The 25,477-nt window shown below is 38.1% G+C and overlaps 1 long non-coding RNA gene and 1 other non-coding gene across 2 annotated transcripts in view; both read right to left on the bottom strand.

Annotated features, from left to right (window-relative positions):
• LOC140599356 (uncharacterized) overlaps positions 1 to 20,547 on the bottom strand; it is a 110,729-nt gene extending 90,182 nt beyond the window's left edge. Inside the window, exons 1-2 of the long non-coding RNA XR_012002134.1 lie at positions 20,423 to 20,547; positions 16,842 to 16,902 (exon numbers count right to left, since the gene is read on the bottom strand). This is a non-coding gene — a long non-coding RNA (uncharacterized lncRNA). The remainder of the gene's footprint in view (positions 1 to 16,841; positions 16,903 to 20,422) is intronic.
• Positions 17,033 to 17,141, bottom strand: LOC112935377 (U6 spliceosomal RNA). The gene has a single exon (XR_003238162.1). It is a non-coding gene; the product is annotated as a U6 spliceosomal RNA (small nuclear RNA).
• Positions 20,548 to 25,477: the final 4,930 nt, after the last annotated feature.

The following is a 25,477-nucleotide window of genomic DNA, read 5'->3' as shown; positions in this document are numbered from 1 at the left end:
GCAAATAAAACCTACACCAAGCAGAAGGAAGAGAGATAATAAAGATTCGAGTAGAACTCAATGAAACAGAGACCAGAAGAACTATAGAATAGATCAACAAAACCAGGAGTTGGTTCTTTGAAAGAATTAATAAAATAGATAAACCATTAGCCAGCCTTATTAAAAAGAAAAAAGACTCAAATTAATAAAATCATGAAGGAAGAGGAGAGATCACAACCAATACCAAGTAAATACAAGCGGTTTTAAATCTTTTTTTTTTTTTTTTTTTTTTTATGATAGTCACACAGAGAGAGAGAGAGTCAGAGACACAGGCAGAGGGAGAAGCAGGCTCCATGCGCCGGGAGCCGGATGTGGGATTCGATCCCGGGTCTCCAGGATCGCGCCCTGGGCCAAAGGCAGGCGCCAAACCACTGCGCCACCCAGGGATCCCCTACAAGCGGTTTTAAAAATGTATTATGAGCAGCTATATGCCAATAAATTAGGCAATCTAGAAGAAATGGATGCATTTCTGGAAAACCACAAATTACCAAAACTGGAACAGGAAGAAATAGAAAAACTGAACAGGCCAATAACCAGGGAGGAAATGGAAGTAGTCATTTAAAAACTCCCAAGACACAAAAGTCCAGGGCCAGATGGCTTCCCAGGGGAATTCTATCAAATTTGTTTAAAGAAGAAACAATACCTATTCTACTAAAGCTGTTCCAAAAGATAGAAAGGGATAGAATATTTCCAAACTTGTTTTATGAGGCCAGCATCACCTTAATTCCAAAACCAGACAAAGACCCCACCAAGAGGGAGAATTATAGACCAATATCCCTGATGAACACAGATGCAAAAATTCTCAACAAGATACTAGCCAATAGGATCCAATAGTACATTAAGAGGATTTTTCACCATGACCAAGTCGGATTTATCCCCAGGATGCAAGGTTGGGAAGACATAGACATAGACATGGCCAAAAAGCACATGATAAAATGCTCCGCATCACTTTCCATCAGGGGAATACAAATCAAAACCACAATGAGATACCACCTCACACCAGTGAGAATGGGGAAAATGAACAAGACAAGAAACAACAAATGTTGGAGAGGATGTGGAAAAAGGGGAACCCTCTTGCACTGTTGGTGGGAATGTGAACTGGTACAGCCACTCTGGAAAACTGTGTGGAGGTTCCTCAAAGAGTTAAAAATAGAACTGTCCTACAACCCAGCAATTGCACTGCTGGGATTTACCCCAAAGATACAGATGCAGTGAAATGGCAGGACACCCGCAAGCCGATGTTTATAGCAGGAATGTCCACAGTAGCCAAACTGTGGAACGAGCCTCAGTGTCCATTGAAAGACGAATGGATAAAGAAGATGTCTTCTATGTATACAATGAAATATTACTCAGCCATCAGAAAGGACGAATACCCACCATTTGCTTTGACATGGATGGAACTGGAGGGTATTATGCTGAGTGAAGTCAGTCAGTCAGAGAAGGACAAACATTATATGGTCTCATTCATACAGGGAATATAAAAAATAGTGAAAGGGATTAAAGGGGAAAGGAGAGAAAATGAGTGGGAAATATCAGTGGGGGTGACAGAACATGAGAGACTCCTAACTCTGGGAAACGACCAAGGGGTGGTGGAAGGGGAGGTGGGCGGGGGGGGTGGTGGGCTGACTGGGTGACGGGCTCTGAAGGGGGCACTTGACAGGATGAGCACTGGGTGTTATGCTATCGGTTGACAACTCCAATAAAAAAATACATCAATATTTATGTATTGGCGTTCAGCAGTTAGCGCCACCTTCCGCCCAGGGCCTGATCCTGGAGACCTGGGATCGAGTCCCACATCGGGCTCCCTGAGTGGAGCCTGTTTCTCCCTCTGCCTGTGTCTTTGCCTCTCTCTCTCTCTGTGTGTGTCTCTCAAGAATAAATAAATAAAATCTTTTAAAAAATAATTAAAGGAAGGAAGGAAAAGAAGTATACATTAAAGCTGCTCCATGGGTGTCAGTATTCACAAATCAGTAATATAAATGTTTCTTTATATACCACAGAAAGACATCACATAGGCTATTTTATCTTAAGCTGGGCTAATAAATTCATTTCAAAAATAATGCTTTAATGATGTTATCTATTAATCCAACTAAATTCTATATTCCATCAGGATTATAGAATTATACTGTGTCTTTAAAGCTCTTTTCCTCTGAGAAACTCAGACTATTTTTATATATAACGAAATGTCACAGTGGTCCCAAGAATTTCATCAAGAGACAATAAGCATTCCCAAATAAACCCAATTACCCCCCACACCCCCACATGCTAACATTGGGGAATCAGGTGAAGTTTTTATTTTCTAACTAAAGAAACCTTGAGGATAATTTTAAATAATTAATTAATAATTAATTAATAATTAATTTGTACTTGTTGTGTAAGTACAAAACAACTGAATTTTGGCAAACCAAGTTTATAATTTTAAGATGATTTAAGGTAAACTATGCCTATGGGAAGAAAAGTAACTTTTAAACTTTAAAAAAATATACAAATCATATGTGTTCACTTTCAAAAAATTAGAAGAAGAAGAATATCCATCGATAATCCCACTGCCCAGGGTAATCTCTATTAACATATTGTATACCTCTGTTGATCTGGATATTTTCCATTTGCCCCTCCAGATCCCCTCTCAATCTTGCCACCCTGCTCTGTGCCTAAGGAGACTGATCTATATGGATGTATCAAGGAACCCCTTTGCAGGCTGACTTCTGCTTGAGCTCAGTGAATGAAGAACACTGGTAATAGAGTAAGGGCAGGGAGGGAGAGGCCAAGACATTCATTTCTTAGCACCCACACTGTACAGTTGTTGTGGAAAGGCTACACGCCTTTAGAAAAGTCATAAATCCTGTCAAAAGGTGTTTCCACGTAGCTTTCCCTGCCTCACAGCCCCTTCCTCTAGCCCCTTCAGGCAGACCTGCAATGGTAAGAACATCCTATCCTCCACACCTTCACCAGCTCCCGATTCTATACCATTCTTTGTTGTTTCTCTATATCCTGCTTACACCTTGTAAATAATCCCTATATTGAACTCTCTCACATTACTCAAGTTGAGTGTGCCATCTGTATCCTGTTTCTACCTTGACTAAAACCTTTTTTCCAGTTTTTAAACTATAAATTATATAACTACATATAATATATATATTTATATACATACATTTGTTTTTACATGACATGCCAGCTATTATATTGCTATACTAGAATCTATACAAATCACTATTATTCAAAAATTTCAGTTTCCATTTTCTATTCTATACAGTGATGCAATAAATATCTATGTATATACACATATCTTTGCCTTCTCTATATTATTGACATAGGATACATTCTTGGCAGTACTATTTCTGGGATATACAAATATGCATATATTTAAGGCTTTTGATATTACCAAATAGCTTTTCATATAAGCCATAATGATATTCACCTCCTCATATAGTGAACAAGAATGCCCGAATGCCCATTATCCCACCCACTCATTAACATTCTACCAAAACATTTTTGCAGAAGGAAAATTAACCTCTTTAATTCTATTGTATACACACCACCTAGTACTCTGCAGTGAAGCTATTCCCAAAGCCACCAAGTTGATAGCTAGATAGGCAATTCAAACATCAGCTCTTAATTCCAATTTCAGAAACCAAAAAATAGGGGGTTTTGGTATCTCCTCCTTTTCCCACATGGCCACAGTAAATAGTCTTTTAGTCTATAAAACATAATTTGTAAACTTTTCTACTAATTTGTTGAAGTAGAAAAACCTATAAGTCCTAAACTAGGAAACTGGGGCAAATCTAGTAAAGTCCCTAGTTTCTTTTAGAGAATCTAGAAGAAAATGACCACACATTAAAATGTAAGCCAATTCCATAAAATGAATTGAATCCCATGGTTGTGGAAGACACCACAGTCCAATGTTATTAGGGGTACAAATGGGCAAAATGTGTCCCTCTCCCCCCACAGCAACTGTCTAATACAGGAAACAGAAAGAAGCATGAACAACACTAAAGATGGCTTTAAAAGAATGGGTTCTCTGAGGAGTAAAAAGAAAAAGAAAAAAACCTCCAGCTAATCAAGAAAAAAGAACAGGGCAGCCCAGGTGGCTCAGTGCTTTAGCGCTGCCTTTGGCCCAGGGTGTGATCCTGGAGACACTGGATCCCTGTATGGAGCCTGCTTCTCCCTCTGCCTATGTCTCTGCTCTCTCTCTGTGTGTCTCATGAATAAATAAAATCTTTAAAAAAATAAAAAAGAAAGAGAAAAGAACAAATATATACAAAAAGTAAGGAATGAAATAGGCTATAATGATAGAGCTGAAAGATTCTTTTCTTTACAAAATATTGTCTATAACTTTATGCTAAAACTTTAAATATATATAATACAGAATTTACTAAGAAATAAAAATGACAAGCATTATTTGATCAAATCAATATCTATAAAAGAAATGGAAAATGTTGTCAAAGAAGGCAGAACAGACTATAGATTAAGAGCACAGTTTTAAATTCCATTGCCCCATTGTCCTTCCAGCCTTGCGTAACACCAACTTCCTACCTCCTCCCACTGTCCTATGAGCTTTGCTGGAGAAAAATCACAGTCAAGTAGCTGGAAGCTACTATAGTTTTATGGTCATCAACCTCAAATGGGCTCTCCGCACTGAAAAGAAACTACAGAATTACGTTTTTCTAGTTGTCTTACTTTTCTCTTCTCCACACCTCTGTAACACAGATAAAAATCTTCTCTATTCTTCTCAAACTTCTGAGTCCTGCCACACACGCCCCTCCCCACTCGGCCCTGCAGAATCACTCAGCAGGCAATCTGAGGCAATCAGACTTCTGTTTTCATAGAGAAACAAAAGCCATCAAAAGGACCCCCTCCAAGTCCTGCCACCAGAACAATAACACAAATCTATCTATGTATGAATCTTCTTTCCTTCCCTCCTGTTTCAGAGGGAGAAGTGGCCTACCTCTTGTGACTTCTCAAGTGCCTTCCTCTACCCTGGATCTTCAAACTGCCTCACTCCACTGGCTCCTTCCCAACAGTCTTCCCACACCTCTCTTCCATGCTCCCTCCCTTTCTGCTCCCTTTCATTTCACAACCCACCACATCCTGACTATTTGTCCCAACAAACATCCCCTTGTCAAACTCCTCACTGACTTCCATGTTGTTGAATCCAATTGACACTTTTCAGTTCTTCACTTGCTCATCCCCTTGGCGGTATTTGATACTGCTGTCCATACCGTCTCATCTTCTGCCTACTTAACAGAGTTTTTATTTCCTATTAGCTCATATCTCAACAGATGTCTCTCCGGATTGAATTTCCAGTTCGTAATACAATTTGTGATGATGTATTGGTGCACTTATTTAATCAGCACAAGGTAGAAAAAGTTCCAATCCTGCCAAAGTAGGTCTCCTTCTCATCCCTGCACCTCAGTCCCCTAGTTTCCTGACCCAGAGATTAGGTCTATAAGCACCATGTAAGCCTGGAGCTGCAGAGCACCATCTTTCCCACCATAAAAAATTCTGCCTGCCACAGAGTGAAGCTACACAGAAGGAACCCAAGCTGAGAGATGGAGAAAGGCAGGTTCCTGATGACACTGTTTGAATATATGGGTCTAATTAACTCTGCTTAATCTCTGGACCTTTCTAGTGATAAAGAATAATACATTTCTTTTTTTTTTTTTTTTTTTTGCAAAGCTAGCTTGAATTGTTTCTGTTAATTATCCGCTGAAGCAGTCCTACCTAATGCTGAGGGAGTAGGTTTTAGAAATTTCTAGAACACAAAATTGACAGGGTTTCATGATCGATTGGATGTGGAAAGTCAAATTTTCCAAGTGTAGATGTAGGCGTGGAGGTGGGTAGATAGGGTCATGAGTCCAAGTCTGACAAAAAGGAGTTCACATTTCACAAAGTTGCCACATGTAACAGTGTGAGAAATGGTGAAGATGAGAAACATGTTAAGGGACCCAAAGCTAGTCATTGAGGGGGATATTCAAAAATAAGCAAAGTCTAGGAATCAGACAGTAAAGATTCCACAAACTTTTGGTCTTGAGTAAGCCTCAGGTTGGGTAACAGATCGGGTTAGCCAAGGGAATCTGAGATATCAATTACCAAGAAAAATTCAGGGTTCTAGAAATAAATAGATCTAAGTCACACTGCATAGGTATAGGGATAACCAGGTCTTGATAATCGAGACAAGTGAACACCCATGCAAAATAGAAAAAAGGGAAAGAAAGTGGGTTAGGTAAATTATCTTAGAAGAACAAGGACAGTTTGTTCTCTGGCTTCTCTTGCAGCCACTACTGAAAGAAGGTAGCTCTGGGTACAAAGGAAAGCAAAAAGTAGTTATTGTCACTAATGTTAGGTGACTGTAATATAATCAATCTTATGAAGGTTGGGATAAGGGTATGAAAAGTAGATATATTGAGGTATTCTTACGAAAAAGATTAAATGAATAGAAAGTATAGAGAGATCACAGAAAAAAGATCATGCATATTCTGAAAAATAAAGCAAAGATAAAGCAGGGAAGAGACAGGAAAGCTCAAATGACTGTGGGCAAAAGCCCCAAATCAAGCCCCCAATCTAGTTTAACATTGATGCTGCTTTCCCTTGGTGAACACAAGAAGAACATAAAGTAAAAATACTGACATTAGAGATCCCAGAAGTTAGTCTCAGCTTGAATGTCTTTTTATATTAAAAGTGGGTAATTCCTGTCTTATAATAATTTATTGTACTGGTGGGATATTTCTCTACACCCTGTGTGAAGAATGAATCCTGGTTCAATTTTGGCTCTGTGCTAATTCAAACATCCATTCCTGTCTGTCCACCATTCAAAATGAACCTGAGGGCTTTACTTGGAATTACAGAAAGCTGTCAGTACTGTATTGCTGAGTTCCCCAAACCAGACAGTCATTCATAAGGGGCAGCATGAAACAAGGTGAAGGAATATAGGAACTGTCTGTCATTCACTGTGTGTTTACTTAGACAATTGAGCCCATGTTGAATTTGTCAATTACAAAACATTTTATAAGACTTAGGGGAGAGAATTCAGGGGTAGAAGAGGTTTCTGATGAGTATGAGGCTCCTAAAAATACCTTAGGAGCCAGAGCAAGACTGTTTGCTCATGATCCTCCAGACTCTCTGCTGCACTTCCCTCAATCCATCCAAACAGGTATAAAAACAACCATAAGTAACACAGACAATCCAAAGAGCTAGTTTATTTCTATTTGTTTTAACTGAATAATACGAGTTGGACAAATGAATAAAGACCAATGTGTTCTCTCCTGCAACTAAAATATTCAAACCACAAAAACAAAAAAGTATAAATCTACATCATAAAAAATATTTTCCTTTCATGTAGTGAAGAGGCAGCCCTGGGGACTTCCACTTCTTAATAGATGGAGCAGGTATAATTTTCCCTATTTCTTCCATGAACTACAACTGAAAACATATAAAACAAACATAAGACACCGTAAAGGGGAAAAGACATGCAGATTGGCTAAAGGACTTAGGATCTGAGGAATTAACATGATAGTTAGTTCCCTGGAGTTTTGTTTCTGTTTTGTTTGTCTCCTATATTCTCAGAATTGGAGCTGAAGAAGGTGGTAACGTGTTACCGTCTATGGATGCAGGCCAGAAAAAAACCCACAAAAATCTGCCCCCTACAGGCAAAGTACCAGGAAAGAGACAGTCTAGCAAGACAGAAAACTTCTAGATAATTACCACTCTACTCCAGCTAAATGACACAGAAAAGGCTGTGGTCCCATGCCAGGGTATTATGCTGAGTTTAAAAAGCCAAACCAGAAATTACATACCATATGATTTCATTTATGCAACATTCTTGAAATGACAGCTCACTCACAAGTTTGACAAGGTGCCTTACGATCAGAATGTCTTACGCTCATCATGTGGACCCTCCATAGGGCTGCTTGGGTGTCTTCATGACACAGTAGCCAGCTTCTCCCAAAGTGAGTGATCCAAGAGACAGCAAGGGAGAAACTACAATGTCTTTTATGACCAAGCCTCAGAAGTCAGACACCATCATTTGGTAATACCCAACTTGGCTACACAGCTCAATCACAGTGAGGGTGAGAGAGGACTACACAAGGATGTAAACACCAGTTGAGAGCACTGGGATCCATCTTAGAAACCAGCTATCACAGAATAGAAAATATCAGAGACAAAACAAGAATCCTTAGCAAGAAATGTGCATATTGCAACAACCATTGCAGCCAACTACCATCATTGGTCTGAAAGATAGTGGAGCACATGTGATAAATACAATAGCTAAGAAAGAGTCATTCAATCTTTTGTCTGTTAGCATCGTTCTTGATTTCTGTGATCTAATGTTCAATCTGATCACCTTAATGTGAGAATTACTGTTGAATGTTCCCAGTTTAATTTTATATTAACAGAATTCACAGTTGGTTATGAGGAGAACTAAGAAAGCATTTTTTCTGCTGTTAGCAAAAAAGTATTAGGATTTTCAAGACTTTTAAATGTTTCATTACAGACTTCCAGTAAGCTTTCTAGAAGGGATATTAGGAAATGTGAGATTTCTCTAGTATAATCATCGTAACACTATGGCAGAACTGGTACAAATTTTTCTTTAAAAGGATGGTTTTATTATTAGAAGAAAACAATTATAAAGTAAAAAAATAAAAATTACAGAGCTGTATTCAAGTTCAAGTGCTGGATCTGGAGATTTAAAAAGTAATAATATTAAGGGGCATCTGGGTGGCTCAGTTGCTTGAGCATGGGACTCTTAATTTCAGCTCAGGTCATGATCCTGGGGTCCTGGGATAGAGGCTTCGAGTCAGGTTCTATGCTCTGTATAGAGTCTGAGATTCTCTCTCCTTCTGCCCCTCCCCCCACTCACATGCATGCACTCTCTAAAATAAATCTCTAAAAGAATAATATTCACTGCAATAATAAGTAATCTTAGACTTTATTAAACTACTTCATTTAAAAAAAAAAGATTTCTATTTTTAAAGTAATCTCTACATGCAATGTGGGGCTCAAATTTACAACACCGACATCAAGAGTCATGTGTTCCACCAACTGAGCCAGCTAAGTACCTCTAAACTACTTTATGGGTTTTTGTTTTTTTTTTTAAGATTTATTTCTTTGACAAAAGCAAGTACAAGCAAGGGGAGCAGCAGAGGGAGAGGGAGAAGCAGACTCTCCACCTAGCAGGGAGCCAAACATGCAGCTAGTTCCCAGGACCCCAGGATCATGACCTGAGCTGAAGGCAGATGCCTAACCAACTGAACCACCTAGGCGTCCCTAAACTGCTTTATTTTTACAAAGAAACACTTATATGCAAGACCTAGTAATAAATGTTTTCTTTAAATATTTTAACAAATCTACAAAATCCAAATAAACATCTCAATTTCTAATAATATATGTACACTTTTTAACACCCTCAAACTTAATAATTCATTTAGAAACTATTCAAATTACCAAAGAAGGAAAAAATAGACACAGTTACCTGCCTGTGATGATTAATTTTATGCACCAAAGGGTGCCCAGATTAAACATTATTCCTGAGTGTATATGTGATAGTTTCCAGATGAGATTTGCATTTGAACTGGTGGACTCAGAAAAGTAGTTTGAACTCCTCAATGTGGGTGGGCATCATGCAATCCATTGAGGGCGTAAATAGAACAAAATGCAGGGGAGAAAGGGATTTGCCCCTTTTTACTTCCTGCCTCTTAAGTTGGAACAGTCTTCCCCTGCCCTTGGAATAGTCTTTATGCCATCTGTCCCCGTTTCTCAGGGCCTTTGGATTTAGCCTGTGCCTGAGACAGGGACTATAGGAACAAGCTGTAAGTGAAAAACTATGTACCTGGAGCGCTTTCTGTTGCCTGTCACCATCAAACCTTCCTCTCACAGAGAACAACCAGGTTGCAGCGCCATATGCAAAGAGAACTTAAGAGACCTGGCTCCAAAAAAACACCAATGAGCTGCCTGAGTTGCCTGCCAATATCAACCAATCAGGATAGGTCCTTCCAATCAATCAAGGCCAAGCCCTTCCAACCAATCAAAATGAGGCCCTACCAACCAATCAGGACGAAGTACTTTTTTCTCTTTCCCTCATTAGCATATTGGACTGGAATGGGATAAAGGCAGAGTCTTACTGATGTTGTTGCAGGCTGTGTAAAGTACTTTAAATTGGTATTGTGTCTCCGTTTAGCTGGAGCCGGAGCCCTGCATGTCCTCTTGCCTTTAGGGCCCAGTTGGTAGTTTCTATTATTTGGGGCCCAAGAACCCACCTCTGGTGACAGGATTCCACCATTAGTTTTCTTGGATCTCCAATTTGCAGATGGTTGGACTTCTCAGCTTCCGTAATGAAGTGAGCTAGCTCCTTATAATAAATCTTTTCCAACATAAATCCTATTGGTTCTCTTTCTCTGGAGAACCTTGACAGTTGTAGCAAAATATGTGCAAAAGAGAAAATCATTCATAGTGCTTCCCCCCCCCCCCAAAAAAAAATACTCCTCTAGAATTGTGGAATATTGTGTGTTCAATTATTTATATAAATCAACCAACAGATTTAAACTATACCTTTACTTTTATAAAATTTCATTATATCTTACAGTATTGCAATAAATTTAGAAACTTATTAGTCCTTAAGATGTCTACTGTAGATTTTGTTCATTCATAGCAACACAAACATCATACATAGAACTTGAAAATTAAGATTCAGAATAATTCATCAGTAAATTATTAGTAAACTAAAATTAATACTATATCCTGGATGAAATGTCAGAGTAATGATATCCTTAAAATATAAGGGAGAGGAGTGCCTGGGTAGCTCAGTCTGGTAATCCTCGTCTGACTCTTGATTTTGGCTCAGGGTCCTGAGATTCAGCCCCAGGTGCCATCAAGTAGGGAGGGATTGGGGGTGGGGAGCTCCGCATCAGGCTCATAGAGCCTGCTTAAGATTCTCTCTCCCTCCGTCTCCCCCTGGCCCCCACACAAGCCCTTTTGTGCTCTCTCTGTTTCTAAAAAAAAAGTAAAATAGTGTAGTAGTCCTCATCATATCCCTTTAACGTTCAGGTACAGTATTAGCAAAACTCATACAGATCATGGCAGGACAGTAGGCTGCTGTAAACTGAACCTAGTGATAGCCCCAGTCACAGCTGCTGTGCTGTGATTTTGATGTGGGCTGTGTTTAATGGAACAGACTGACAGACTCTGGCATGTGGCATGTAGCCATTAATCTGGCAAAGGTAGTCTTTTAAATCCTTACCAGGAAAAAAAGATCAGAGCAATTCAACACTCACTTGTACCAGACATTACACATTCATGGTCTTGTCCCAAGATTGTATTGGCTGACTTAATTCTCCTGCTCTCCATTTCAATATAGGTCAAAAGAATTTTCATTGCTTGGACATTACACAGAATACGATGCTGGTCAGTTATATTGGGGCATTTTATTAATCAATTCAGATGATTGGGGTGGGGGGCAAGTACTCTAAATGTTCTGATCAGGAATATGTGCATTAGAAAGTGGAAGATGACCATGAAGTGACTGGAGGAACTGCCCCATTAATAAAGTTACCATACTAAGTGAGACTGGATTAAGGGGTCACCCTGAGATGTACTATCTAAGATAAAGAACACCTTACTGAATCTTGCATCTCCTATTAAGAAAGGCACAATGAATAGTAGCGATGTTCAGATTTTGGAGACCACGTACACATTTGAGAATACAACCATTGCTCAGATGACTCCAAATGCTGTCAGTTAAGAGTAAGGGAGGGGTCTGCGGCAGTCTTAGTCTGTGCTACAAACAGCCCTGGTATATAGGTTACAATCCAGCAAATACTGTGTGCTCAAAGTGTTTGTGGTAGACAAGGATGCTTTGCAGTCTCTGGCAAGTCTCAAATAACTTGCCTGACTATTCTGGAATAACAGCAGAAATTTATATATCATTTTAAATGCAGCTTCTGACTTGCTATTGGGCCTTAGTAGAGACTGAGCACCTGACCATGGGACAGTAAGTGACTATGTGACCAGAGCTATTCAACAGGAATTGCATACAGTATAAGTAAGCTGGGGCAGGGAAGAGAGAAAGGACTAAGCAGATACAGAGGGCACAGATAAATAACACAAACATGTTGCCCACTTGCCTGCCTCTGTTGTACCAACACCTCTCTCAGCTCACATGTGTGGCCTAGTAGATGTTCCTTAGAGGAAGAAAAAAAATGAAGCCTGGTTCATAGATAACATGGTTGAGTATGTTGGTGCAAACCCAAAATCCACCTGGAAATAATTTTTTAGAACCATTTTATTGTAAAATAAAATGTGAAGACATAAAAATCATATAAAACAAATGTATAACCCAAGAAATTATCATAAGGCAAACATCACCCTAGTCAAGAAGTAGATCTTGCCAGCAGCTCTAGAAGCTGCTTCGATGTGTTCCATCCTAGTTACAACCCTTCTTCTCACATAAATAACCACCATCTGGCTTTTATAACAATCAATTCCTTGCTTTGTAAAAATAGTTTTGTCACCCAAACATGCATCCCATCACACTATCAGTTGGTCTTGGCTGGTTTAAAAAAATTTATAACATCTTTTAAGTATCTCCTCCTCTGTAAGTTTTCCAATCCCTTTCATTTCACTTGTAGAGTTTCCCACAGACTGGACTTTGCTGATTGCATGTTCTTAATAAAACTCAAGATTTTCTTCTGTCCTCTGAATTTCTGTAAATTGTCAGTTGGATCCAGAGACTGGATCAGACTCTAGTTCAGAACCATAAGAGGCATATAATTCTGATTATCTATTTTATGAACTTAAAAGTCAATGATTTTTTGTGCATATAGCCATTTATTAGAAATTGCCAAATGGTGATATGCAAATTCTATCATTTTGTTTGTTGGATTACCTTTATATTAACATGCTCATCTACTCTTTTATCACCAAGTTGTGCAATTCATATAAGAAAGCAGGATAGATGTTGGACTCCTTTCCTTTATCCATCAGTTTTCAAGATAAGGAATTGTTTCTTTGTCATTTCCAAAAATTACACACTCACATATAATCATTATGAACTCTGCAATTTAAATATTTTGATGGGGGCAGCCCCGGTGGCTCAGCGGTTTAGCGCGGGCTTCAGCCCACGGTGTGACCCTGGAGACCAGGGATTGAGTCCCATGTCAGGCTCCCTGCATCCAGGCTCCAGCCTGCTTCTCCCTCTGCCTGTGTTGTGTCTCTGCCCCCCTCTCTCTCTCTCTCTGTGTCTCTCATGAATAAATAAATAAAATCTTTTTTTAAATGTAAAAAAATAAATATCTTGATGGGCTTCAATCTATTGTAATAATTGTTATTATTGAACTCCAATTGTCCCACCTTTGACTACCAGGAGCCCTTTAAAGCTGGATCCTGAATCATTTGACATTCTAGTAGTATTTGATAGTTTTCTTTCTATCTGGTAATATAGGACATTCTTGGCTAGTTTTGTTCATTTCTTGCTCAAATCTTAGATTTGACCATTTTTTTAAGAAGCTCTGGTTTCAAAAAAAAAAAGAAAAAAGAAGCTCTGGTTTCTTTTAATGAAAATTATAATAAGAATTATAGATTGTACCACAATCTGGGCACAAAGGATGCTTATTGTTGCTGGGTTGATCACTGCTTTCAGGTCTGTTCAGCAGACAGAATTAAGAAACCTATGTAAAATATTTGTTGCATCCAGATTGAGAGTTCCAGTTGCAACTCAAGATTTATGTAGCCTCTTTTCTATTATCTTTGTATCTCTTTTCCATATGAAAATTCTGGTTGTCAAGAACATATAGGTTGATAAAATTAATATCTCATAAGTACTCACTTATTTTATCTCATAATACACACACAGTCTCGAATAATAAATACTAATATTACCACCAATATGGTTACTGAAAACATTTTAAAAATTCACTCACTCTTCTATGCTTAAGATAGTTATACTCCATTTACTTTGTCAGACCATTACATACTACACTTTCTCCCTCTTACCCAGTGGTGTGCTAGAACCAGCTCATACCAGCTCATACCGGTCAATTACTAAAGTTTTAGGAACTTTGCAAGTTGGTTTTTAATATTAAGTTATATAAACTTAACCACTACGTATATTAAAGTAAAGGTAGAAAATATCAAAACTCATCAGTTCCTAATTACTTTGCTACATGCTACGACTAGCTAGGCTTTTCAGATTGTTTACATGTGTTATATCTGCATGGTGGAAACTCTATATTACTATTTGTAATGGTAAGTATTGCACAAGGCTTCTCAACTCTGCATTCAGTGATATCACTTTGGTTGCCTGAAATCAGCCATAGTGGGAATATTCACACCACAGAAATTGGTAAATGATACAAATTAGGACTTGATTTGTTTTTTATGATTGTCCAGACTTTAAAAAGTGATGCAAAAAAAGGTTAATAATGCAAATTAAACTTAGAAGGATATAGTGTTTGTAGCCATTTTGAATAGCACCCCAAAAATGAGGAACTATCTGAAAACTATTACCCAATTCATCAAAGAGGTCACTTGCTGTCATTGATAAATGAGTGAACTTCTCTTATGCATCTTAATTGTTTCACATTTGTCTTACTTATTTACAGAAACAAAAATAGCAACCAACACTCATGTTAAAAGGAATTTCATTCAGGGCGCCTGAGTGGCTGAGTGGGTAGAGTGTCCAACTCTTGATTTCATGATCAAGACTCTTGAATTCATGATTTCAAGTCATGATGTCAGAGTTGTGTGATTGTCCTGCATCGGGCTCCCTACTCTGTGGGAGTCTGCTTGAGATTCTTTCTGTCCCTCACCCTTTACCCCTCCTCTTACTCATGCTCACTCACTTACTCAATATATAATAAAATCTTTCTAAAAAAAGGAATCTAATTCAATGACATGAGTGACTTCTTTGCTGAAACAGATCAGAATCATGCATTTATTCAAGTCGGATTTTTGTGACACAATTATTGGTGAGATAATTTTAAAAACTGGTAGTAGACTTTCTAAGAAATAGCATCTCACACTGAAGTTGTAGATATACGCTGAAAAATGAAGTGTTTTAATTTGAAGTTTATGTTAACCATATATTTCATCTTCATCAGTCATTATTTTGATGTCTCTCTAGTCATTTTTGATTGTGTGAAGATCATTCTCTTGTAGATTCCTTAGGAAGGATTCACTGGAATAATGCTCCCTGAGTTCTTATTTGTTGGCAACAATTTGTGCCCTTTATCTCTGAAGTTAGTCTTACTGAATATAAAATTCTTGGCTCACACTTTATTTCCTTAAATATCTTCAATATGCTAATTCATTTTCTCCTGGGATGAAGCATTTTGTCAAAAAAAATCCAGGGATACCCTAATTTTCTTGTAAGTTACATGCTCTTTTTTCCTAGTTCCCCAATTTGTTCCTTTTCCTTTAAGCTCAGTAATTTTACTAGAATGTGTCTTGTCACTGGTCCTTCTGATTCAATATCCTCAGTTATGCTTTTAATGTGAAACTCAAATATTTTTTATTTCAGGAAAATTTTCTTAATTAGGGTATTTAGTGTTTGTTCTGTTTCTTTGCTTTGGCTTTCTTTTTCAAGGGTGCCATAATCCATATAACCAATCTTCTTTGTCCATCCAAGTATTTGTTACCTCCTCGTCTGCTTGAATCTCTTCAATCCTATACTTAATTGATTTTTTGTTTTTTAATTTTCCTCTTTTCACTTTCTGTTTCTTTTTCTTTTTTTCCTTTTTTTTTTTTTTTTCTTGTCAAAAAAAAAAAAAAAGGCTTCCCAACTTCTGACTCAGAGGCTTTGTGAGGCCCTGCCTAGGGTTCGCCCACCAATATCGGCTTCCAGGTACTGGGGGCTGCTTTTGAAAGGCTGCTTTAGCATTCCCTCCCAGGCTGGGCTGTTAGGGATCCAGCAGGCTCCTTCCCACCCTGTTCTGCTGGATGAAAGAGAACTTCGCCTTAGCCCAGGAGCCAAGGAATTGCTCCTACGATCCTCTTTAGAAAAGGAAAGAAAGGTCTTAGAGCAAAGGAGGCCTCAGACATGCCGGTGGAGGTGCGTTCGAACAGGCTTATTGCGACCTGGAACCTCCTTAGGCTTCAGCAGAGTGAAAGAGAGCAAGAGAAAACAGGAGCTTTCTCAGGAGGAAGGAACCCAGAGAAAGAGCCGACCTTGCCAGCTTGAAAACAAAGGCCCAGCAACCCCCACCCCCCTCCCTCGTATCAGAGAGCTCCGGTAGCCCGGCTGGGACCACCAGGATCTGACCGCCCAGGGCTGGACCAACAGCTCACACCAGCCAAGATACCCACCTCACTTTCTGTTTCTTTTAAAGGGAATATGTGATGGGTTTATTCACTCTTGTGTTCCTTCTTGTTTAGTCTTCACTTTTGAAGTGATTTTTTAAAAAATTTTTTGTCCTTTGCAGAGTTCTGATGCCTCATTTCTGAGTTTTTCTAATTATGATATATAGTAGATACCCCTTAGCTGTACAGAATCTGTTCCAAGATCCCCAGTGGATGCCTGAAACCACAGACTGTACCATCATATCTATATATTATATTCTTTCCTATACAAACATACCTATGATAAAGTTTAATTTACAGTTAGGTACACTAAGAGATTAACAGCAATAACTAATAATGAAAAATTATAACAATATACTCTAATGAAAGTTGTGTGAATGTGGTTTCTGTCTCTCAAAATATTGGACTATACTCTCCATTCTTATGATGACGTGAGATGATAAAATGTCTGCATGATAAGATGAAGTTAGGTGAATGACGTAGGCATTGTGATGCAGTGTTAGGAGACTACTGACCTTCTGTTGATATGCCAGAAGGAGGATCATCTGCTTCCCCATCGCAGGTGACTATGGGTAACTGAAACCACAGACCATGAAACCGTGAATAAGGGAAAACTAATGTATTTTATTTTTTCATGTCTTGTAACATTTTCTTAACATCTTTTAGTTATTTTTAAATAGATCATAGTTATTTTGTTTTTTTGTTTTTAAATATGGACTGTTTTGTGAATGTGCATGTCAGCCTCGTGTAGGAGCCATGCTAATTTTCTCCATATGTCATTCCAATTTTAGTGTATGTGCTGCCTGACTGAGCACAGTAGATCATTATTTTTATCTGTATTGTGGGCATGTCTTTCTAGCGGAGGAACATTAGTCTACTTCTTTTTCTCTTTTCTCTTATTATAATAATTTTGTATGAGATTTGACTTTCATACTTTTTATTTTTATATAAAAATGGTTTTCCTGGGCATCTATACTAAGCAAAGTACAGGAAACGTTCTCTAACATCACAGAGTTCCCTCTTTAATTATTTTTGTATGGTGCTCAATAATAAGGTAGCTTGTTTTCTGAGCTTTTCTTGGTTTCACTGCCATACCCCACTTCAGTCTGACCCTTCCCTTTTCTTCATCTCTGCTGTCTCTATCCTGCTCAATTTTTTTTTTTGTTCTTCCACATTTATTTCCAAAACAAGTTTATCAGTTTCCTTGAAAAACTCTGTTAGAATTTATTTTTTCCTATATTTAAGTATTTAAAAATTAAATGTAGCTCAGGACGCCTGGCTGAATCAGTTGGAGGAGCATCCAACTCTTGATCATAGGGTCCTGAGTTCAAGCCCCACATTGGGTGTAGAGCCCATTTGAAAAAAAAGACAATTATATATATCTTTCATACATTGTAAGGGTAAATACTGTTTCAAGATATTTTTGTTTTATATGCATGTGCTGTACATGTGTGTATACACACACATGAATGTATCAAGACGTGTATCTCTGTCAAAAAGTGTGAAAACCACTGCCTGTAAGGCTACTTCAGCACTGATTCCCCCCTTGGGCTTCCTCTTTTCATTTGGTGTTCATTTTTTTATTGACTAAACTAGACTGTTTTAAACCACATGCTTTTATTTCTGGGCCCTATACAGATCTCTAGGGGAGAACTGCTGGTAGTGATGATGGAGTTTGAAAGGGGCTGGGAGAAAAAATGCACAGAGTTTCCTACCTCCCTTAAATCTCACCCCATAGGACCAGCTCTTACACATCTGCTCATGCAGTCAGTTGGGAACTGCAGCTGTTTTTTTAGATAGCCTTCTCATCCCCTGCCAGACAGTCTAGGGGTTTGTAAAATTAGACAAGAAAACATAGAGAATAAAAAAATATTAGAAATATCTTCACTCTTAGGAAATCAGTTTGAAGGCAAATAGTCCATATTCCTCAGCCAAAGTGTTGGAATTCTGACAGATAAACCTCAAAGTGCCCTCTGCTGGCAGCCAGTATTAACCACCACTAATCAAGAATTATGAGCTACTGCAGATTTCACTGGTCCATATTTGCAAGAAGGTGATCACACATAGGGAGTTATATTTATATTTACTATTGTTTTCTCCAACTAACAAAATGGAATTCAAGCACTATTTAACTTATAAGTTAAAATAGCCCTAAATTATACAAAGTCTACAGTTTTGTTCTATTTTGTTTCTACAAGTTTTCAATTATTAAAAACAAATCTAAACACTATTTGAAGAAGAAATAGACTAGTTATTTATCATTGTTGAGAACTGTTATATTAAAAATAATTGGGACAGGGATCCCTGGGTGGCACAGCGGTTTGGCGCCTGCCTTTGGCCCAGGGCACGATCCTGGAGACCCGGGATCGAATCCCACATTGGGCTCCTGGTGCATGGAGCCTGCTTCTCCCTCTGCCTATGTCTCTGCCTCTCTCTCTCTCTCTCTCTGTGACTATCATAAATGAATAAAAAAATAAAAATAAAAATAAATAATTGGGACATTTTTATTATGAACAAGGTGTATTTCTGGAATAAATATACGCTGTATGTCTATGCTTCTAACTTTACATTTTTCCCTGGTCAAAACCAACAAACTCATGACTAATTCTCTTTCAGTCATTATGTGAAATTTCTAACGGCCTAAAAGAGATTAAAAAAGAATAAAGATAAATTCTTGGATTTATAAAATTAAATTTACATTTACCGTGGTTAATAATTTATTACTATAGTACAGTCTCAAAAAATAAAGTTAAATTAAATGGAAGAATGAAATAATGTCTTGAAAATTCAAATAATCCATTTTAGTAATTTCTAAACTGGTAGTTACTCATGTATTAGCATAATTGTAGGAAGATATTTAAAATACCAACATCACTTATCTTGCTCACCAAAATTAACTATTTTGTATATTTACACACTAATGTATACAGTACTTGCTTTGCTTTCTTCTAAAAGGATCATAGAAATTTTATGGTTCCTAATTTTCAAAGCTCTAATAATCTCATGGCTATGTACTGAGATCATTAAAACTTCACAATAACTTTGGGTATAACTCAATATACCAGTGACAGGGTTTACCTTCAAGAGAAGAGACTATGAAACAATCTAGTTTTAGATCTTTATATAAAAGATCAATAAAGTCATTTTCCAATATGAATTAATATTTATTAATTAGCTCTTTGTAAATTTTCTGTATTAAGTTATCAGTTAGGCCATTCCTGATTAATAAGTCTAGAGAGTCTATTGATTATAAGTAGATCTTGGGTAAAAACACAACCATACAAAATTCTATTTTAAGAATGTTGAGGATAAAATCGGGAATGTGTGGGGCAAATGCTTAACCACAGGGTTATAAATTTAATAGACAAATAGAAGCTATCTATTTAATGCCACATCCCTTCAGAGGACTTTGAACTGTATTAAAAGTTGTAGTGTTTCCTTTTGTTTAATTATATACTTTGTTTCTATAGTAACTCTAAAGCATATAATCCATTGCAATATTCCTAAGCCTTTTACATGGTGACTTCTTTTCAGTGGGTAAACAGTAATAACAATATAATCCTTGTTTAGAACTTCATCTTATTCCTGAAGATCCCTTAATTAGTACGCAATAGAATTAAATGCAACTTCAGTCTACTATACGATTTTGAATAATTAGAAGAAAAAATACAAATTCTAAACTAAGTGCCTAAGTTTTCTAGGAATTTACTGCCACCTTCAGGTTTTAATCAAAATGCATTAATACTATAGCTTTTACATTTCTAGGAGAGTCCTTGGTTAATGCAGTAGAAATATTAACATTATTTTCTGGTTCTGAAGCAAAGTGCTAACTTAGATTCCAGTACAAATGTCTTTCATGAGATGTGCTTTCATTTTGTCTTATCTTTTATGATTCTTCTATAACATGTAATTGAAAATCAAAGCCTACAGTTTATCAGTCATTATAACTAATTATACACGGGGAGCTCCTCGAAGACTATCCAAAATATACTTCAGGATCTTTTGGTTAAATCTAATGAAAAACCCTTCAACAAAAAAACTGACTTAAAAGTTCCATGTGTCAATGTCCTCCAGCCAAAGACCACCCTGAACTTACCTGTTTAAACAAGCTGGGCCTCTTGCTCACTGCAGTGAGAGAACATAGACCCCAGAAACTGTGGGTGGCTGAGAAAGAAGGTATTTCGAAAAGGACTTACAGGATTCTATTAGGAGATTTTTGGTAAGGCTCAAGGAAGTGTCCGGAAGTGGGGGCAATTTTGTGATTGGATATCTTGGTTAATCTTATTTATAAAACAGGAGGAATAAAGCAAGGCCAAAGATAATAATTGATAAAGAAGCAGTCAGTCATGTTAGGGGAAGGTTTCATATTTTTGCAGACTGACCTTGTTTCTATCTATACTTAGACAAGCCTGTGAGGGGGAGAAGGGCTTGTTTTTCTTGTCTCACTTCATCAGTCGCAGAGTGGCCTAGTTTGATGTTGGTGCTTTATAAGGTTGTTTATGTTCAACGGGACAATTCCAAGGCCTAGCAGTGAGTACCAAGCATTTCCTAGTTTTTGCTTTCTCACATCTACATTTGCAACTCTACCAATATCCCCATTATTTTTATTCCTTGAATTTGTGGTGAAATTACAAGTTTATTATAATTTTTAAGATAAAAATCAGAATATGAAGCCCTAGTGATTGTGGTAAGTGTTGCAAGGGTCAGAAATACAGCTCACAAAAAAGGGGGTGGGAATTCATTAGAAGACTCATGTAACATAAGAAAGATCATGGTACACATGGACTGTGGGTCAGCCGGAAGCAGGAAGTTAAAAGCCAAGAAACTACCTGTCTCTTCCATCTCTTCAGCTCCCTGTTGTCTTTCTACACAGGACAGGAAATGTAATTGTCTGTAGTCCTCAAACTTCGTTGTCTTCTCGGGTACAATATGGAAGGAAGACTGCTTCTGTTTCCACAGTTACAGCTTGAAAGATCCAGCAATGGGTTCTAACCGGGCCAGCCTGAGTTACATGCCTGCCTGGTCTCAACAACTGTGACTGAGACTGGCAGACCATAAAAGAAATGGATGCTCCTGTTGGGAGCCACATGGTTCAGGGAAAAGCCTTTCTTAGAAAAAGTGGAACTACAGTGCCCTGCAGGCAAAAGAATTGAGGCCCAGGAGAGAATAAAAAAAAAAAAAAGAAGAAGAAGAAAGAAGAAGAAGAAAAGAAGAAGAAGAAGAAGAAGAAGAAGAAGAAGAAGAAGAAGAAGAAGAAGAAGAAAGAAGAAGAAAGAAGAAAGAAGAAGGAGGAGGAGGAGGAGGAGGAAAAATCAGTTCTGGGTTTTAGAAACATAACATTTGCTATAAAGAAAAAGGGCAAGAAGCAAGGAGAGCAATTAGGCCATCACAATCATCCCAGTAAACCATACTAAAAGCTTGAATTAGAGCAGCATCTGGGGCATGAGACAAAAGAGGGTGATTTCAGAAAATGTTTGAGTTAAAATCTATAGGACTTGATAATTAGATAGGGGCAGCTAAAATATATAAATAGCCATTATATAGGATTTATCATGTAACAGCCACTGTTTCAAGCACATGGCATATATTAATTCATTGAATCCTCATCACAACCCTATGAAACATTAAGCATTATTTTCATTTTCAGATGAGGACATTATGAGGCACACAAAGGTTAAGAAATTGCCCACGGCCAAATTACTGGTGAGTGGCAGAGTTCACATACACTTAGTCTTGTTCTGAAGCCCATGAGTGTAGTCAGCTGCCATAGCTCCCCCAAGGCCTGAATGTGGGTAGATGGCAGCATGAATCAAGAGCAGGCACAGAGGAGGAATACAAGCAGGGTTGGGGGAAGGGATGTGAAGAAGAAATAGTACTTGGTTTTGTATGTGTTAAGTTCAAAAAGTGTGACAACCAGATGAGAATGCTCAGCAGGTAACTTGTCATACATAACTCGGGTGAGGGCAGAGATTTAGATTTGGGATTGTCAGAACATATGTGGTAGCTGAAGTCAATGAAGTGAGTGAAGACTTCTAAAAAGAGCTTGAATGAGGGTTGTCATACAGCCTGAAGGAAAAAAAATAAAATGAGAAAGTAGAAGAATGACATTGAAAATTAATTACCAGAATCAGTGTTTCTGGTGATAAGGAGAAATAGGCACCATTGCATATGGTTACTGGGAGTGTAAAATGGGTACAATTTATTTGCAGGGAAATTTGGCAATATCTAGTAAATTCTAAGAATCCCCTACCACTTGACCAAGCAATTCTACTTGAAATTTATACTACAAATATATTCTTTCCCAAGGTCAAAAATATATGTCCAAGAGTGTTCACTTTGGCCTTATTGATAAGAAAGGGAAACTCTAAATATTCATCAATTCCATACCATGGAATTCCATGTGTTAATTCCATAAAATGAATACAATGCAGTCATTAAAAAGAATGAACTGGATCTCTGAGGGTGGATATGGAATGATCACCAAGACATATTTAAAAAGGATTGTGGAGGATGCCTGTGGCTCAGTGGTTGAGTGTCTGCCTTTGGCTCAGATCATGATCCCAGGGTCCTGGGATTGAGTCCTGCATCAGGCTCCTTGCATGGAGCTTGCTTTTCCCTCTGCCTGTGTCTGCCTCTGTGTGTCTTTCATGAATAAATAAAATCTTTTTTAATAAATAAATAATCAATAAAAATAAAAATAAAAAGGATTGCGGTGCCTGGGTGGTTCAGTCAGTTGAGCATCCAACTCTTGATTTTGGCTCTCAAGAGTTGTGAGATGGCTCTCCTATGTCAGGCTCTCTGCTAAGCACAGAGCCTGCCTGTCTCTTCCTCCTTATCTCTCTCTCTAATAAGTAAAAAAGAAAATCTAAAAAAATACACATACTATTCCTTTAGTGTAAATAATAGGTCTGCTATGCTGTATTTTATTTACCTGACAGAAAAACAATATAGGGCTAGAATCTTACAGAATCTTTTAAAGCTCAAAATGGAGGTACAAAAGAGTAAGTCCAGAGAACCAACTGAGTACAGGAGGAATCTTGCAGGTAGAGTGGCCAGAACAGCAGCCTCTCTTTCTTGGGTTTCCTCCTGCTTTGGCAGTCTTGCACAGAGTGGGCTTGGGCCATGATCACTGCCGAGAATGCCCTTGAGCAGCTTCCCTGGGAGGGAGAGGAGAGATCTAAAGAAAGGGAAGTAGGGTGAGTGAGCTCCCCTTCCTATATGCCTGAGGACCCCCAAAAGACCCCTTGGGCATAAGAGGGCACAGCTCAAGTGGGTTTAGGAAATACCCAAACCAAGTTGGCCCTTGTGTAGTAGATACTGTTATTATATATACATATATAATTATAAGTTTACCCAAACCAAGTTGGCCCTTGTGTAGTGGATACTGTTATTATATATACATATATAATTATAAGTTTACCCAAACCAAGTTGGCCCTTGTGTAGTGGATACTGTTATTATATATACATATATAATTATAAAATATAAGTTAACACCATGGGCTATAAGCTGAACCAAAAACTGCTGTAGTCAATAGGTAACTTAAACAGTGCCTAAAGTCTTTGTATAAAAAAAAAATCAGTTTTCCTTAGTAAGTGCAATTGCCCATAGATGTACTTAAACATAATATACTGAAATCATAAATTTATCCTCAAACAAGTGAAAGCACTTACCGTTTCTGCCATTAAGAATGCCATTTTCAAATTCTTTCAATAACAAGTGAAATATCATATTTCTTTTCCGATCCCTCTAATAGCAGATGTCATTTAGCTTCTGCTCAAGGATCTGGTTTTCTAAGCATTTTAATACGATAAACTATAATCTTTCTGGTAGAGATGAAAAGCTACCATGTGGCCTGCTTCTGGACTAGAATTACACTTCTCTCTTCAAGAGAGTGCTGGCAAGGTCACCCAACTCAAACCTGTATCAGAGGAAAACGAGTAAGAAAAGGAAACGCAAACTTTAAAGACTGTTCCTACAAAACTTTTTCCCTTGACCTTACTTAATAATAAAATGTCTTTTTTTTTTTTTTAGATTTTATTTATTTATTCATGAGAGACACTGAGAGAGAGAGAGGCAGAGACACAGGCAGAGGGAGAAGCAGGCCCCACACAGGGAGCCTGATGTGGGACTTGATCCCAGGACTCCAGGATCACACGCTGGGCCGAAGGCAGGCGCTAGGATCACTGAGCCACCCAAGGGTCCCTGAAATGTGTCTTTGAAAGAGAATATATTAGCTTCAAGTTTAGAAGCAAAGACATTTTAGACTTATAGTTGCTTTCTAGTGACGGATGGATGGATGGATGGATGGATGGATGGGCAGATGGGAAGGGAAAACAGACACATTTTTCAGAAAGATTAGCAACTTGAGATAAAACCAACGGTTTTTAGAACATTCCAAAAATAAGTTCTGTCACAGTATTTTGCCTTTGGTACCTTGTGAAAAACCTCATGACCAGAAATTCCTAATATATAATAAATTCTTAAAGAGTAAACATATTAGAATTCTTACATTACATTTTGTTTTAAACATGTAAAATATTAAATAACTTTGTTTATACATTAAATACAGTCTCCGGTAGATGGCAAGCATTAAAAATTTCAAGTACTATCACTGGCTGCCCGTGAGTCAGGGTCCATTCTGGTCCAGTAAACTGGCCAGAGCTGGAAAGCTTACGGTATAGAAAGAACTTAGAGGGGGATGTGGGCAGGGACTGCACAGCCCATCAACAGAGAAGAGATCTTGGTCACCAGGGTACCAGGAAAGAAAAGAAAGTTGACGGTAAGATGACAGCAACGTGTCCAGCACAGTACTGGAAAGGAGATACCCTCACCAATGAACTGACAACTCTGGTTTCACCAAAACAAATCTCCTGATCACAGAGTTGCTTTCATCTATTTTCGTAGAAGGAAAGAACAGACTTCAGGAGCCAGGTCTCCTTCTCAATTATACTTCCCAGTTTAAATTATTAAACTGATGATGCTTGCCTGCCCCTTCAATCCTAACTCCCCAGGGCTGTCACCTGGGGGCATGTATCAGTTTGCTAGGGCTGCCTTAACCAAATACCACAGACAGGTGGCTTGAACTGCAGACACTTGTTTTCTCACAGCGCTGGATGTGAGAAGCCCAGGATCAAGGTGTCGGTGGGTT

This window comes from Vulpes vulpes, chromosome 6, assembly GCF_048418805.1.
Source record: "Vulpes vulpes isolate BD-2025 chromosome 6, VulVul3, whole genome shotgun sequence".
Classification (NCBI taxonomy): Eukaryota; Metazoa; Chordata; class Mammalia; order Carnivora; family Canidae; genus Vulpes; species Vulpes vulpes.
The sequence above is the reverse complement of the archived record's forward strand: the minus strand, read 5'-3'. Positions and strand labels throughout refer to the sequence as shown.